Below are 17937 nucleotides of genomic sequence, written 5' to 3'. Positions count from 1 at the left end.
TGACTTAACAATGTTACTTGCATCGTCATGTCAGACAATGCAGTGTGGTTGTCAGACACTATTACTTTGGTGTGGCCATGGGGAGCGAAATCCCACCGCAGGGCCTCTGATGGGGTTGCCAAGGTTGTTGCCCCTATTTCTTGGACATCGAACCACATTGCGTGGGTGACACCCAAGATGAGGAACAATCTCCAGAACAAAGCTCTATGAAGTCCTCATGTACCCTTGTCCACTGCCAAGCTGCCACTGCCAGCGTTCTCATGTGGCACAAGCAGCACCCCGGCACCACTCTGCCTAAAGGGTATGCAGCTAGGGGCTTCTCATCCCCTTGGAGACCCCCACAAGTGCCATTCCATCTGGTCCCCATTTGTGGGGGCTAATGTTGAACGGCATTCGCCCAAGGTTTCTGAGGTGAAGAAGGTAAATCCCAAAGCCTCAGATACCTCAGGAATTTTCACATTAGAGTAAGACTAGCTGTCTTGCCCTATATGCAGATTTGCCAGGAAGTGATCCTGCCCACAATGGATGGGATTTACATGGCAACGGTTCGCGAGATCGCATTGGATCTCGTAAGGCGGTGCGAGCTGGGTAGCTCCTGGGAGCGGGGTCTTCTGGATTTTGTTGCTCAGGCAGCACCATGGCGAGCTGCTTTTCAGGCTCAGCGCTGCCATTGGATCGCCAGAATTTCTTTCAGCACGAGACAGCTGAACCCTGAGAGCGGGCCGTGATTTTGAAAGAGTGTGCCAATCTCTAAGTGAGTGTGTGGGTCACACTCCCCATCCATGGGCAATTTCACCCACCACACACATGTGCAGTACCCCCATCCCGAAGTGAGGACACCCCACTATGCGTTCCCTGGGGGCTCCCCTCTTCATGCCCCGCCATGCCCCATTACCGGCACCTCCTCCAGGATTCCTACCCATCACACCCCCAACCTTCCAGAGGCCTTTACTGACCTGCCCTGCACCCCTCACCCACCCTTTATATCCACCCTCCACCCTACTTTCATGGACATGGCCTCCCTTGGGCCCTGATGCTTGACAGTGGCACCCTGGCAAGTGGTGCCCTTGTAATGCCACCCTAGCACTCTGGCAGTTCACCTGCCGGCTTGGCAGTGCCAAGGTTGCCACTGGCAGTGCCAAAGTGCCTGCATTTCAGGGGAGAGCCAGCGGGCCACCCAGCACTATCTCGAGTCACTCAGGGGCCTCCGATAGCCTGGGAGAGTCCACGGTGCCATTCCGCCTGGTCCATGTTTGTGTGCAACAGTACTGGGGAGGCCAGTAGATCCCGGGTAAGCTTGCCGGCATAGGTTTGAAACCTACATAAGCACGTGGCATTTGGTCACATCCCCTTTGGGCAGGATTCTGATTGCGCCCCCTCACGGGATTTGGGTTTATCCCATAAGGCCTAAAGGCTGTGGCGAAGCCTGTGGGAGGCCTCTCCGGGGATCTACCGACTGTATTGCACTCAAGTAAAAGCGCAATTTGGCCAAGAGATCATGCCCCATTGATCCAAGGAGGGAAATACAATAATCTGCTACAAGAGTGCTAACAGACAATTTGATTTTGATATGAACTATTGAAAAATGTGAAGCATCACCTTTTTAATCTGCATTGAGTACAAAATAATTAATTCAGACTCCAGGGCATGCAACTTCACATATCATCCCAAAAACTGCAACGGGCCCTTCTTGCTCTCATGTTTAATCCCTGGAGTGTGACCATGTTGTTGCTGGTATGAGAATTAATTACACAGACACACAAATCAGACTCATGTCAATTCCATAACATTCAGTTGGAGCAAGAAATCTACTCAATGAACCTTTGCTTTACAACCCAAGGTGACATCAGTGTGTGACAACTTATTTTATTTTGCTTTTGGAGATTTTTTAAGTTGCAGTTTAGAAATTAAAGACAACTATATTTATCCATTTTCTGTCATTAGCCCACCACAGTCGAACCACATGTGTCCAATGTTCAGGGAAATGCTTAGGCGTTTGTAATTATTTTTCCTGTCACAGAATGTGACCACTCACTATCGCTTACCTCCCTTGAGCTGCTACCTCTCTGCAACATCACTGAGCCTGTTTTAGTTTGTGAGCTTTTCATGCAAACTTGTTGGGGTCCAACTTCCCTCCCCTCAGTCTTCCCATAGGCCTTCTATGATTTGTCTTTCTCACCCTATCTCTTTGCCCCTCTGCCTGCTCTTGGCAGCCCTTGCACTATCAACACCACCCCCCCCCCCCACCCCCCCACCCCCCCACCTCCACCCTTGCACAGCCCGTCTACCACATTGGCCCCTAGTTTTGGACAGGTCAGGTCCCTCACACTCACCTCACACTCCAACCTCAGGCAAATTTCAGACTTATGAGTCCCACCACACTGTGCTGTCCAGATAGACACTGGTGGCATCAGGGGGAAGGAGACCCCTGTACTCCCCAACCGCTGGTGCAGTACTAAATTGAGATGATGACACGGGGAGATCCATGGGTCCAGCAACGTGGTGCCGCCCATGGAGGCCAGTGCGACATGGAGATGGCGGCAGGAATCATTCTGCCATGGCAGAGTGGTGAAGAGCACATGAGGAGCAATGCAACAAATGGCAGTGTTGCACTCACCGAAAAGTCTCTGGTGAACAAGGGATCACCTTGTGCACGCCATTCTTCAGCAATTGGGTTTTACACCAATGTGATTTCCCATTGGCGTGATGCAAAATTTGGAGGCCTGATGGGACATCAGCGGGCAGCTAACTTGATGGCCAATCATGAGATGCAAACGAATGCAATTAGTGTTCGTGCGACCTGCCAGCGGGACGACCGACCCGCTATAAATCTGTCACTGGCTGAATTACAATATAACATTACATCGGCCGATTTCCACCGTTTTTGTTCTGCCAGATTCTCTGTGCCTGCCTTCCACCAAACGCACCACAGGGGAATGAAGAATTCTGCCCAATATTTGGACAAGACACAATTCGGTTTGCGAGAGTGCCGTTGTAGCTTTGCAGGTGGTTTCCTGTCATGTGCGTGATGAATGGTATTCACAGTAGATGAACTTGAGGTGTGATAGTGCCTTTTGGCAGCATCAATATCAGTAGCTCTGGACTTTGAAAGCAATAATGATCTTGCTAATGTCAACAACTCTTGCAGTTTTATGTCTTTCTCAAATGCTTTACAGCATAAATGACTAGAAAGACAACTTTTGTTTATTTTTGTTTTGACTTCCCATTCCACAGTTTAACATCACCAATGTCATGTTTAGTTGTTAGGTGCCTCGAAAAAGGTCATTTTTCTCATTTGCTTCTTGTTTAGTGTGTCAGAAGACGAGTGTTTCATATTTTGTATTTCTCTTGGATTTGAAATAGTTTGTTCGTGCACTTTTTGCTGAGTCGTAGTCAGTTTGCTCAGGCAAACATATCTTGGGAGGGTTCAAACTAGTGTGGCAGGGGGGTGGGAGCCAGAGTAGTGCATCAACAGGTGAAATAACTGAGGGGGAACTAGTGATTAAGGCTAGTAAGACTGAGAGGAAGAGCAGACAAGGAGATGTTGCTGAACGCAGCGAGACTGATGGTCTGAAGTGCATTTGTTTTGATGCAAGAAGTGTAACAGGTAAGGCAGATAGAACATAGAACATAGAACATAGACCAGTACAGCACAGAACAGACCCTTCAGCCCTCGATGTTGTGCCGAGCATTGTCCGAAACCAAGATCAAGCTATCCCACTCCCTGTCATTCTGGTGTGCTCCATGTGCCCGTCCAATAACCGCTTGAAAGTTCCTAAAGTGTCCGACTCCACTATCACAGCAGGCAGTTCATTCCACACCCTAACCACTCTCTGAGTAAAGAATCTACCTCGGATATCCCTCCTATATCTCCCACCCTGAATCTTATAGTTATGCCCCCTTGTAACAACTACATCCACCCGAGGAAATAGTCTCTGAATGTCCACTCTATCTATCCCCCTCATCATATTATAAACCTCTATTAAGTCGTCTCTCATCCCCCTCCGCTCCAAAGAGAAAAGCCCTAGCTCCCTCAACCTTTTCTCATAAGTCCTATCCTGAAAACCAGGCAGCATCCTGGTAAATCTCCTTTGCATCCTTTCCAATGCTTCCACATCTGTCCTATAATGAGGTGACCAGAACTGCACACAATACTCCAAATGTGATCTCACCAGGGTCATGTATAGTTACAGCATAACCCTGCGGCTCTTAAACTCAAGCCCCCTGTCAATAAACGCTAACACAATAAGCCTTCTTCACGGCTCTATCCACTTGAGTGGCAACCTTCAGAGATCTGCGTACATGAACCCCAAGATCTCTCTGTTCCTCCACATTCCTCAGAACCCTGCCGTTGACCCTGTAATCCTCATTCAAATTTTTTCTCCCAAAATGAATCAACTCGCACTTATCAGGGTTAAACTCGATCTGCCATTTTTCAGCCCAGTTCTTTATCCTATCAATGTCTCTTTGCAGCCTACAACAGCCCTCCACCTCATCCACTACTCCACCAATCTTGGTGTCATCAGGAAATTTACTGAACCACCCTTCAGCCCCCTCCTCCAAGTCATTGATAAAAATCACAAATAGCAGAGGACCCAACACTGATCCCTGTGGTACACCACTGGTAACTGGTCTCCAGCCTGAAAATTTTCCATCCACCACCATCCTCTTTCTTCTATGTGATAGCCAGTTACTTATCCAATTGGACAAATTTCCTTCTATCCCACACCTCCTTACTTTCTTCATGAGCCGACCATGGGGAACGCCTTACTAAAATCCATGTATATGACATCAACTGCTCGACCTTCATCTACACACTTAGTTACCTCCTCAAAGAATTCAATCAAATTTGTGAAGCAAGACTTACCCTTCACGAATCCGTGTTGACTATCCCAGATTAAGCTGCATCTTTCCAAATGATCATTAATCCTATCCTTCAGAACCTTTTCCATTAACTTACCGACCACCGAAGTAAGACTAACAGGCCTATAATTACCAGGGTCATTCCTATTCCCTTTCTTGAACAGAGGAACAACATTCACCACTCTCCAGTCCTCTGGCACTATCCCCGTGGACAGTGAGGACCCAAAGATCAAAGCCAAAGGCTCTGCAATCTCATCCCTTGCCTCCCAAAGAATCCTTGGATATATCACATCAGGCCCAGGGGACTTGTCGACCCTCAGGTTTTTCAAAATTGCTAATACATGCTTCCTCAGAACATGTACCTCCTCCAGCCTACCCGCCTGTATTATACTCTCATCCTGTAGCCACCGAAGTTGGCCATTCCCAATCAACCCTTAGGAAGATGGTACAGGAGAACAATTCGACTTGGGATTCAGTGCTCCCATTCGCACTAATGTTCATAAGAAACACTGTTTCATCATCTACAGGTTTCACCCCACACACACTCATGTCCGGACGCCCTATGAAAGGATCAGAATTCCTTTTAGGACTGGACATGACCAGCCCAGAAGTGACGGCCCTCACACACAAGAAAGCAGTAAAATAATTAGGTGAAACTGTGAGGTCTGCACAGTTAGCAGCCGCAGTAAAATTGGGAAAAAGACGGAAACAGAGCAGGGCCTGTTTCAACAAGAATGTACACCCCACAGAATTTCAGGTTGGGCAACAGGTTATGTTATCTGTGTATAACCCCAGCACATTTTTGGCACCAAAATTTTCTGGCCCCTACTCAATTTCGGACAAAAATCAGCCCCTCAGTATACAGAATAAAGTACCCAAATGGTAAGACTGCGTGGTTTCATATTAACCAGCTAAAGGCTTATGGAACACAGTCAAACCACTCGCACCATGTCCTGCTAGATGCAGCAGAACACCTCGCTCCGCCCACAAGAGACACATTTCCACCCTCCCCCTCACAGACCAGTTCCTCATCGGACTCGACCTCGACTCCGCCCATTGACTTCAGACCATGCCCCGGAATGCCCACAAGCTGCCACAGCAGAGACAGTGACAGTGACTGTGAGACTGAGGACAGCCACAACACTCCACCCTACAGCCCTCACTTCAGCGACTACGACCCCGACTCCAGTGACCCCGTGGAGATCACCTACATTAAAAACCCAACACCCAACACTGACGACCCCGATAACGCCCCTTCAATTTTAGACCCCATGCTTTGGCACAGGGATAATTCATGGAGTCTTGTCCGCAATGACGAGAGTGACCCCGGTCACACAATGCAAAGATTGCATGCCTGATCCATACAAGGGTATGGGATCCGGGAGAAGAGGATGACTTGATGTCTGACTCCCGACACGGCAACCCCTTTGCAACCCTGTTCGCAGAGAACGAGGAGAAGTGAGGTGTCCAGATGATGTAAAAAGAGGAACTGCTTGGGAGAAGCCCTGTCCTTTCTGATGGAACCTGCACGTATGTTTGTCTGTATGTTTGTTAAATGTTTGACTTGGAGGTTGGCCACTTACTTTTCAGCTGAAAAGCTTGTGACCACCTCACATGCACGTTAGTTTGTCCGCAGATATTTCTGAGAACTTGACACATCTGAAATGTCTGGAGCCCAGCTCAACTTTTCACAAGGAGCTTCTTGGCTCCTCCCCTTTTTTTTAGGTGCCCCTCTATTCTGGGAATAGAGGCTGCAATTCCACTATGACTACATTCTACGTTCATTTCAGGTTGCTCAGGCAGTGGAGAAACGGCATTGAGGACCCACCCTGTCTGAGGACCACCCCTTTGGTCAGCTAAGCTCGGGTACAGCACAGCACGCCCTACCCGGGGATCCCATACAACTCTTACCCGTCGCGGCCCATACGCAACTCATTCGACCTTTTTCTTTCTAAAGCTTGTTTTCATTTTTGTTTAAGGTAGCCCTTCGGCCGCCACTCCATATGCTATTTACATCCAAGAACATTTTGGGATGGTAAATTTCAACACTCTGTGAGACGGCTCGCACTGGTTTAAGATAAGTATATGTCTGGTCCTAAATCCGTTTTTGAAAAAAAAATGAGGGAGTCACATGGAGGTGACCATCATAAAGGGAAAATTGGAACAAGAGGACAGATATATTTAAAGTGAAGATATTAAGCTGAACACTAACAGAAAATATGCTTGATCCCCTTAGCTTTCAGACGTTCAGGAAAGGAACCGAGGCAACAACACAGCAAGATCCCAGAAGAGAAGAGAAGAGAAAAGAAGAGAAAAGAAGATGAAGAGCACTCAAATTGCTATGGTTTTAGCTATTGTGGCATCTGTGTGGTTGCGCGTGGACGCGGACCCCCTTTCCCACAGTACAACGTTTGCTAACTTCTCCCAAACCCAGACCACCCTCAGCCCAGTCAATGGTAACAGTACCCCAACCTGGTGTACCAAATTTCTGACATGGTACTCCTTGTCATATGTAATAGAATCACTCTTGGTGATTGCAGTCCTATGTATCATAGTCCAGACCCTCAGGATGAGGAAATGGAGGAGAGCCCACCGCTCGCGGGCCTCAACAGTGTACAGAGTACAATCCCCCATTTTTGGATTCCACCAATCACCCCAACCGCTTGATGTATAATAAAGGATTTAATTTTGATACGATCTGTAAATAAAGATTATTGCGGATGTATTATAATGTTCTGCGCTCGACTGCCAAGTCAGAAAACGAAATGTAAAGATGCTGTTGTATGTATGAGTGCGGGTTTAGAATGTTATAGAATGTTTTAAATGTGAGATGAGAGTAGTTTATTAAGATAGTTAGAGGTTCCCGATTCGAATTGGTAATGCATGTTCCCTTTGACATAGCGACAATCAGAAACTGTTAGTTAAAATTTTTTTGCCATAGTTGAGGAAAAGATAGAAGCAATGGAACTCGCTGAGGTCAGGGGACCCAAAGACACCATAGTTAGGTGATCCTTCATGATTTCTCATGAGGATCACAAGGAGGGAGTGTAGCCACCGAAGTTGGCCCATCCCTGAATACAAAAGGGAGGAACGCAAAGCATATAGGATAAAATGGACAATGTTTGCAGCGCCAGCAGGCTGCACCTAGCAGGTGTGGATTCTGTCTGCTAAGAAAGCAGACAGCACCGAAATGAACATTCCGCATACTAATGAGGCAATCTCCGGGATAGTTTACATGTTAATGGAACGATTCCAGAGACAATGGACACAAATGGGGAAGCAACTGCAACATTGTAAAGGCTACTATACACTCAGGCACCAGCAAGGTTCGAAAACAAAGAGCCTGAAAGCCCACCCAGTAGCTAAGGAACAGCCTCAGTATTGGGGGGATTCAAACATATCGATTGGGAAGAGACCCAATCGATTCCAAGCAGGTAAGGGAGTCCGCCCAAAGGGGTGCGGATCCCTGGGACCTATAAAAGACAGGTCCCACACATGGTTCAGTCTTCTCGTCCAGCCCTCCTCTCTCCTTGACCAGAACTCCTCCGTGGACCAGCACCTCGACCAGCTTTTGCCAAGAAGACCCTGAAGGAGAGAGAGAGAGGTTCGGACAGCAGCCGCCAGCAAGTAAGTGTCTCACAACGATCGCTGCCAGAGATAGACACTCCTGACCCCTTTTTAACTTATACCAACCTGAAGTCTGCAGACCAGAGCAGAGCAAGAGGCCTTGTTCCCTGACCCGGCAGTTCCTTCGAGATAAGTATTAGTTTATTTAGCGGTAGGAATAGCTTAATCCTTTTTTGCGTGTGCATGGGTAGTTATTATAATTGTATTATAATAAACTCAGTTGTTTGAACTTACTAATTGGTGCATGGTTTTATTGCTTTGAACTTCACCTTGAACTTGTGGCGGTATCTTAACGATACCTTGCGACTCCAGAGCTAAGTAAAGAAACAGAGCCAAATTGAGTGTTAAGCACACTCACCCAGAACGAGCAACAATCCTCAAAAACATGGCCCCTCTCCTTGGTGAACACTGAAGAAAAGTATTCATTCAACGCCTCTCCTATTTCTTCTGACTCCATGCACAAGTTCCCAGTACTGTCCTTGACCGGCCCTACCCTCACCCTGGTCATTCTTTTATTTCTCACATAAGAGTAAAAAGCCTTGGGTTTCCTTGATCCGCCCCGCCAAGATGAACTTAGAGCTTGGATTAGTACTTGGAACTATGATGATGTTGCTTTTATGGAGACTTGGTTGAGGGAAGGATAGGATTGGCAGCTAAATGGTCCAAGATTTAGATGCTTCAGGCAGAATATAGGGGGGTGCGAAAGGGGTGGGAGAGTTGGACTACAGGTTAAGGAGAATATCACAACTGTATTGTGGGAGGACACCTAGGAGGGTTCATGGAGCGAGGCAATATGGGTAGAGCTCAGAAACAGGAAGGGTGCAGTCACAATGTTGGGAGTTTACTACAGACCTCCCAACAGCCAGCGGGAGATAGAGAAGCAGATATATAAACAGATTTTGGAAAGGTGTAAAAGCAACAGGGTTGTTGTGGTGGGTGATTTTAACTTCACGTAAATTGACTGGGACTCAGTGCTAGGGGTTTAGATGGGGCAGAATTTATAAAGAGCATCCAGGAGGGCCTCTTGAAACAATATGTAGATAGTGCAACTCGGGAAGGGACCAAACTGTTCCTGGTATTGGGGAATGAGCCCGGCCAGGGGATTGAAGTTGGGAGCATTTCGGAAACAGTGACCATAATTAAGTAAGTTTTAAGGTAATTGTGGATAAGGATAAGAGTAGTTCTCGGGTGAAGGTGCTAAACTGGGGGAGGGCTATTTATAACCATACTTGGTGGGAACTGAAGAATTTAGATTGGGGCAGCTATTTGAGGGTAAACCAACATCTGACATGTGAGAGCCTTTCAAATATCAGTTGATAAGAATTTAGGACCGGCATGTTCCTGTGAGGATGAAGGATAAGTATAGCAAGTTTCGCAAACCTTGTATAATGAGGGATATTGAGAGCCTATTCAAAAAGAGAAACCATTTGTAAGGGCCAGAAGGCTGGGAACAGACGACGCCCCTGAGGAATATAAAGAAAGTAAGAAGGAACCTAAGGAAGGAGTCAGGAGCGCTAAAAGGGGTCCTGAAAAGTAATTGGCAAATAGGATGAAGGAGAATCCCAAGGCTTTTTATACGTTTATAAAGAGCAAGAGAGTAGCCAGGGAAAGGGTTGGTCTACTCAAGGACAGAGGAGGAAATCAATATGTGGAGCCAGACAAAATGGTCAAGGTATTAAACTACTTTGCATCAGTATTCACCAAAGAGAAGGAATTGGGGATGATAAATCTAGGGAAGGATGTGTAGATAGTCTGGGTCATGTCAATAGCAAATAGGAGGAGGGGTTGGACAAGTGGAAAAACATTAAGCTAGATAAGTCCCCGGGGCCTGATGGAATCTAGCCAAGAATATTGAAGGAGGAAAGGGAGGAAATTGCTGGGATTTGACAGAAATATTTGCTTCCTTATTGGATACAGGTGAGGTCCCAGAGGACTGGTGAATAACCAATGTTGTTTCTTTCTTTAAGAAGGGTAGCAAGGAGACTCCAGGAAATTACAGGCCGGTGGGTCTTACGTCAGTGGTAGAGGAATTATTGGAGAGGATTCACCGGGACAGGATTTACTCCCATTTGGAAACAAATTGACGTATTAGTGAGAGGCAGCATAGTTTTGTGAAGGGGAGGTCATGCCTCACTAACTTGATCATGTTTTTTGAGGATGTGATGAAGATGATTGATGAAGGAAGGGCAGTATATGTTGTCTTCATGGACTTCAGAAAAGCCTTTGACAAGGTCCCTCATGGCAGACTGGTACAAAAGGTGAAGTCAGACAGGATCTGAGGTGGGCTGGCAAGATAGATTCAGAACTGGCTCGGTCATAGAAGACAGAGGGTAGCATCGGAAGAGTGCTTTTCTGAATGGAGAGCTGTGACTAGTCGTGTTCTGCAGGGATCAGTGCTGGACCTTTGTTGTTTGTAGTATATATACATGATTTGGAAGAAAATGTAACTGATCTGATTGGTAAGTTTGTGGATTAAACAAAGATTGGTGGAATTGTGGATAATGATGAAGATTGTCAGAGGATTCAGCAGCATATAGACCAGTTGAATACTTGGGCAGAGAAATGGCAGTTGTTGTTTAATCCGGACAAATGTAAGATTATGCATTTTGGAATGTCCACTACAGGTGGGAAGTGCACAGTAAATGGCAGAACCTTTAGGAATATTGACAGGAAGAGAGACCTGGACGTAGAGGTCCACTGAAAGTGGCATACAGGTGGATAAGGCAATCCAGAAAGCATATGGCATGCTTGCCTTTATCGGTTGGGACATTGATAAAAGTTGGCAAGTCATGCTGCAGCTATACAGAACCTCAGTTAGGCCATACAATTCTGATTGCCACATTACCAGAAGGATGGGGAGGCTTTGGAGAGAATACAGAAGAGGTATACCAGGATGTTGCCTGGTCTGGAGGGTATTATCTATGAGGGAAGATTGGATAAACTTGGATTGTTTTAACTGGAATGATGGAGGTTGAGGGCCAAACTAATAGAGGTCTACAAAATTATAAGGGGGATGGACAGAGTGGATAGTCAGAAGCTTTTTCCCAGGGTGGAAAAGTCAATTACTAGGGGGCATAGATTTAAGGTGCGAGGGGCAAAGTTTACAGGAGATGTATGAGGCAAGTTTTTTACACAGAGGGTGGTGAGTGCCTGGAATTCACTGCCAGGAGAGGTAGCGGAGGCAGGTACGATAGCAATCTTTAAGAGGCATCTTGACAAATACATGAATACGATGTGAATAGACTCGGGATATGGACTCGGGAAGTGCAGAAGGTTTCAGTTTAGACAGAATCATGATCGGCGCAGGTTTGGGGGGATGAATGGCTTGTTCTTGTGCTGTCCTGTTATTTGTTCTTTGATCAGCACCCCATTCACCCCATTCACAACTTTAAACATTCACTCCCTCAACCACTGATGTACAATGGCAGCAGTAGATACCACCTACAAGCTGCACTGTAGCAACTCGCCAAAGCAGGCAGCAGAAACACTGGCAGCTGCAAGTTTCCCTCAAAGCCACATGGCATCCAGATTTAGAAAAGTATTGCTGTTCCTTCACTGTTCCTTGGTCAAATTTAATGAGGAAATATCTTTTATACTGTATAACAAACTGTTGCATCATTGTTCCATTCACAATTTATGCTGAAATTCCCCCTGAGTTATTCCACGGAGGGCAATTTTCTTCTGTTCAGTCAATTTGTTAACAGAAATACCAAGAGGAAGAAAAGCTTGTATTCCAATAAAATTAGTCTCAGGTCATCCTTGAGCATTCCATCCTGGCTGGCCACATGTTAACTGACAACATTGACGTATTTTAATCGAGGTTGATCTGGTAGTTGTTCTGTTAGTTTGAGGTGAGCTGCAAGGAGGAATACATTTATAATGATACAATTTGTTTAAGGTAATGCTTAAAACTGAAGGTCCATCAATGAGAAAGTCTGCATGGTAGATCAAAGCCCACAATTAAAGGTAAGTGAGTGGAGGAGAGGAGTGCTCCACATAATCCTCTCCCAGCTGTTGATCATCCACATCGTAATGGTGGGGAATATAGGGGTGAACACAAATTAGATGAATTCACACACAAGCCCCACAGATTTCTTCCTTATGGTCTTGGTGCAGGCAGAGTGGAGGAAGGGAATCCATGTTATGATGGTGAGATGGTGGGCCTCAGGAGTAGATTTGATGTGTTGTGCCTCACTTTTGGAGAGATCTTGGTGGCAAATCTAGATCACGCTCATCAAGACCATGTAAAATAAGAAGAGAATATTTTATTTTCACTTACAGTCGGGTGAAGCAACTGGCATCCTCACCTTACTGCTTACTGTTTCAGCCCCGATGTAAAGAATAGTCACTCACAGGAGGGCTGTCATTACACATGGAAGTTTCGCAAGAAATCAATGCCTTCAGGGAAGAAACAGAATAAATCAGCAAAAACAAGAAGCCAGCTGATGCCCTGAATTAAATGTCTTGAGAGCTAGCTCTTTCGTGTCAAACTAGAATAATTTCAGAAGGTTTCACTTGTTGTGGAAAATTGCTTCCTTAAAATAATGACTCAGAAAAATGGCACTTGAGACAGTTAGCTTTTTTGGAGCTCAAGCATGAATTTGAACAAGCATTGCCAGTTATCAGATCTCAATTGTATTAAAGAATTTTAGGGGTCAATATGTTACTGGTATATAAATTTCACAGTGTATGTTGAATGAAAGTGTAAGAAAGTCCTGGGGTGGAATTTTCTGAGAAAATAACAAAGTGCAAATTTCGGCCTGAAAATTGGTGCAAATTTATTTGGCCGCAGCATTGCGATCCAGATCGCCATTTGAGGTACTTAGTAAATTTTCTTTCTCCCCACTTGAAAAATGCCGGTCCTGAAGCACAAAGGGCCTGATTCTCCCGTCCAGGGGGGTCATTTGGATTTGGGTTGATTGTCACGTGTACCGAGGTACAGTGAAAAGTATTGTTCTGCGTACAATACAGACAGATTGTTCCATACACGAAAATTATGGGAAATATGACAGATATATAATGTGAATACATAGACCAGGATTTTCTGTGTCGCCGCACCATAAAACTGGTGCGGCGTGCCCCCGCCGGTGGCAGCGGGAGGTGTAGATGGAGTCAATGGATGGGAGGCGGGTTTGCGTGATGGGCTGGGCGGAGTTCACGACTCTCTGAAGTTTCTTGTGGTCATGGGCTGAGCAGTTGCCATACCAGGCTGTTATGCAGCTAGATAGGATGCTTTCTGTGGTGCATCGGTAAAAATTAGTAAGAGTCAATGTAGACATGCCAAACTTCCCTAGTTTCCTGAGGAAGTACAGGCGCTGTGATGCTTTCTTGGTCATAGCGTTGATGTTCATGGGCCAGGACTGATTGTTGTTGATGTGCACACCTAGGAATCTGAAGCTGTCAACCATCTCCACCTCGGCACCATTGATGCAGATATTGATGCTTCCTAAAGTCAATGACCAGTCCTTGGTTTTGCTGACATTGAGGGAGAGATTGTTGTCATCATTCTCTATCTCCCTCTTGTACTCTGACTCATTGTTGTTTGAGATCCAACTCACTATGTTTGTGTCATCAGCAAACTTGTAGATGGAGTTGGAGCCAGATTTTTCCATACAGTCACGTTTGTATCGGGAGTATAATTGGGTGCTAAGTACACAGTTTTTTGGGGGGCCAAGTTTGAGGACAATCATGGAAGAGGTGTTGTTGGTGATCCTTATTGATTGTGGTCTTTGGGTCAGGAAGTCGAGGATCCAGTTGCAGAGGAAGGAGCCAAGCCCTAGGTTTTGGAGTTTTGATATGAGCTTGGCTGGGATTATGGTTTTGAAGACAGAGCTGTAGTCAATGAATAGGAGTCTGATGTAGGAGTCCTTATTGTCGAGATGTTCCAGGGATGAGTGTAGCGCTGGGGAGATAGTGTCTGCTGTGAACCGGTTGTGGCGGTCTGCGAATTGCAGTGGATCAAGGCATTCTGGGAGTATGCAGTTGATGTCTCTCATGACCAACCTTTTGAAACACTTCATAATAATAGATGTCAAGGCCACCAGATGGTGGTCATTGAGGAACCTTGCCTGGATCTTTTTTGGCACCGGTATTAGTGTGGTCTTCTTGACGCAGGTGGGAAGCAGGTGGGAATCTGAGCACTTCAAGCAAGGGGATGCTGCATTTAAACAGCTCCACAGCACTCACTCTCATTCAAGCCAGAAGGATGGCAGCTAGGAGACCAGCTCCCAGATTCATGGAGGTGGTCCTGACTGGATTTCTGGATGCTGTGGAGGAGAGGCAGGTCACAATTTACCCAGTGTTGTCAGGAGGCCCTCCAGCACGGTTACCAATCCAGCCTGGGAGTCGGTGGCTGCGCTATTCAGTGCCAGCCATCTGACCAAGAGTACAGGTGGTTTAATGTAAGGGTTTCATGTAACCTCCTCCCTTGGTCATGGAGAGGTCATGAAGTGGGGGGGGGGGGGGGGGATTGCCAAGCTGCTGGACAACATGATGGTTCTATTGAGTCAAGCAAGAACCGATGAGAGCATCACTGGTGCTCCTGCCCATGTGAACTCTCGCCCCCGTCTGGCCTCCATCTTCTGGCTCCTCTTCAGCTTCTCTCTCCACTCCATCCTGAACTTCCCCCTCATCAGAGGAGATGTTCACACCTTCTGGTCTTCATTATCAAGGATGTCAATCAGCTGCTGCTCCAGGTTATCTGGGACACAGCAGACCACAACAATGCTGGAGATCCTTCGGAGACTACTGCAGGGCCCCTCTGTACCTGTCGAGGCAGTGGATGTGCCTTTTAAACAGCCTGATGCACACTTCCACCACAGACTCGATAGCACTTTAAATCTCATTGTAACCGGCCTCTGCATCAGTCTCAGGCCTTCGCATTGGCATCATCAACAAAGATCTCAGCAGGTATCCTTTGTCCCCAATGAGCCATCACTGCAGCCTGGGATAACCCTTGAATATTGCAAAGATTTGAGATTGCCCAAGGATGAAGCTATAATCCACGCTCCCTGGAAAATGTGGGCACATGTGAATGATCCTCATCTGGTGGTCACAAACCACCTGGACATTGCTGGAGTGGAACACCTTCCTGTGAATAAACAGGACTCCCTGGTGCCATGAGTCATGTAGAGCCACATGAGTGCCATCTATGGTCCCTACAGCAGTGCTGGTGCTGACTAGTTATGGTGCCGAATCCTGCAGTCCTCTCATCCTGATGGGCCTGGTGAAGTTTGAAAGTAACACAGTTCGATGCCCTGGCATAGAATGCATCTGTGACCATCTGTGGGCAGATGACTTGTGGGTTGCCACATGTTGAATCCTGGAATGATCCTGTGGTTTAAAGGTTCAGGGTTGCTGTGATGTTCACGGCCAGAGGGAGTGGGCGCTCTCCCCCTCCACCTGGCACCAAGTTGGCAAGAATGTCACACAAGTGCCGCACTGTCTCCCTCTTGAGGTAGGTCTCCTGTGGCACATGATGTCTGACAGCTCCATGAAGAAAACCTGGGTCCTGTAAACCCTCTGTGTTTTTCATCGCCTGCGAGCCCCCTGGTTGGCTTGTACTACGTGCGGTCCTGTGGCGTATCCTGAGGCTCCCTGGTGCTGCGTTCTCCCTGGGTTCGGACACTTTTTGCTGCTGGAGTTTGTGCTCATCCAGGGCTGTTTGCCAGCCCCACTGGTTCCACCCTACGATCTCTCAGAAAGCTGCAAGGGATGAGAGACAGAGTGTGAGAGAGAGGAACAGTTTCGCTGGTGTCCCAGCTGGTGACCTTCAGGTCCTCCCTTCACCTTTTGTCCTCCCAGTCCTGGAGATAGCCATTCCTACACCTTATCTGGCGGTTAGCACGCACTCACATGTCTGGTGCCCTTCTAACTTCATCGTTTGACGAGCCCGAATCAATGCCCTCACCCTGCGAGAGTCGCCTGTGCCCTCCCATCTGGTTGCCCCCTCCCTTAACGTATACATACTGGAGGTTCTGAAAGGCTATTTAAATGGTCGCCCATCCCTCATGGGCAGGGTCAACGGGATGCTTATGTTAACTCTCAGGGTTAATGGATCCTCTATGGCAGGCACTTGAGTCTGGCAATCACACTTACATACTCTCTCTCAATCCCTGCACCCAATCTTTTATCCTTGAAACATCAGTTTTCAACCATATCCTTGACTTTGAGAATGTGGGCAGTTGACATTGTTAAGTGTTAACTTATCTTGGATTAGGTTGATGAGCACAAGTCTCAAGAATGTTAGAGGGCTTGGTTACTCTCCAAATCAGGGATAGGCATGATTAATAGGCATCATCCCAAAATCTCACTGCTGACAGGCCTTTATACTTAAGACACTCCAGGCCCCCCCCCCCCCCCCCCCCCCCCGGGTCTCAATCAACCAGCCCCTACGGCTGGCCTCCCTCAGTCTCATCACATCATTCCCGCCACCTCAGGAGTCCTGTTCCCGCAGACACGCCATACCCCCATGCCACTAACAGCTGAGTAACTCAGTGCTCAATTTCATTTGAGAACACAGACTGCAGACTGACACAGCGCTCTGAAAACATTATAAAAATACACAGCCTACAGGCTTCTGGACAACACACACCAGCCACCCCCACCTCCATTCCTAGAGCTGATCCATAACCCCCCCACCTCACCCCTAACCATCGCTCTTACTCCCAACCCCGCACTCACCCTCCTACACCATGCTAAAGCTGGCCATGGGGAACTGTCCCCTTGTGCATCCTGGTACAAGGTGGAAAGGGGCACTCACCTCCTTTCCGCCTCGCGGAGGTCATGGTGCCAGGTTCCCATTTTTAAAAAGCTGTAGGAATTTGTGCCCGTGTGATTTCATGCTGGTGAGCGGAAAGATTCAATGAGGTCTGAAGATTCAAATTTAAACCCGCTAATTAGATTAAAACGCATTCAAATTCATTTCAATCAGGTTCTTGCCCTTCCTGGGCGTGAACCAAATGCATAATTGGGGAGGACCTGGGAAGATCGTGTTCCAAAATCTCAGAATCCTGTTTTTGGCCTCTTGGATACTTTGCAACCATCACCGGATTTGTGCCCATGGCCAACGGAACTGCAAAATTACTCCTCTGATTACTAGCTACATAGAACATGGGGGGGGGGGGGGGGGGGGGCACGTATATTGTTTATGAAGGTTTACTTATAACAGAAGTTACAAATTGTTGAGATAATCATGGACGGGACCATCATAAATCATGTCACTCCCCTGGGTATTCCATGATGCTCAACCTACATATCAATGGCAAACATTCAAAGATCATGTATTATGCTCTGTATTATGGCCTGAAACCAGTATTATTTGGAATGGTTTGGAAAAGTTTCAAGGCTTCATAATTGGGCTCTGTAGCTCCACTGCTGTTGGTGCACCAGGAGCCCAGAATGGCTAGAAATGATGATCAATCTGCATCTGGTGGGTCCTTGTGGATT

Source organism: Scyliorhinus canicula, chromosome 10 (assembly GCF_902713615.1).
Source record: "Scyliorhinus canicula chromosome 10, sScyCan1.1, whole genome shotgun sequence".
Taxonomy (NCBI): domain Eukaryota; kingdom Metazoa; phylum Chordata; class Chondrichthyes; order Carcharhiniformes; family Scyliorhinidae; genus Scyliorhinus; species Scyliorhinus canicula.
The sequence above is the reverse complement of the archived record's forward strand: the minus strand, read 5'-3'. Positions refer to the sequence as shown.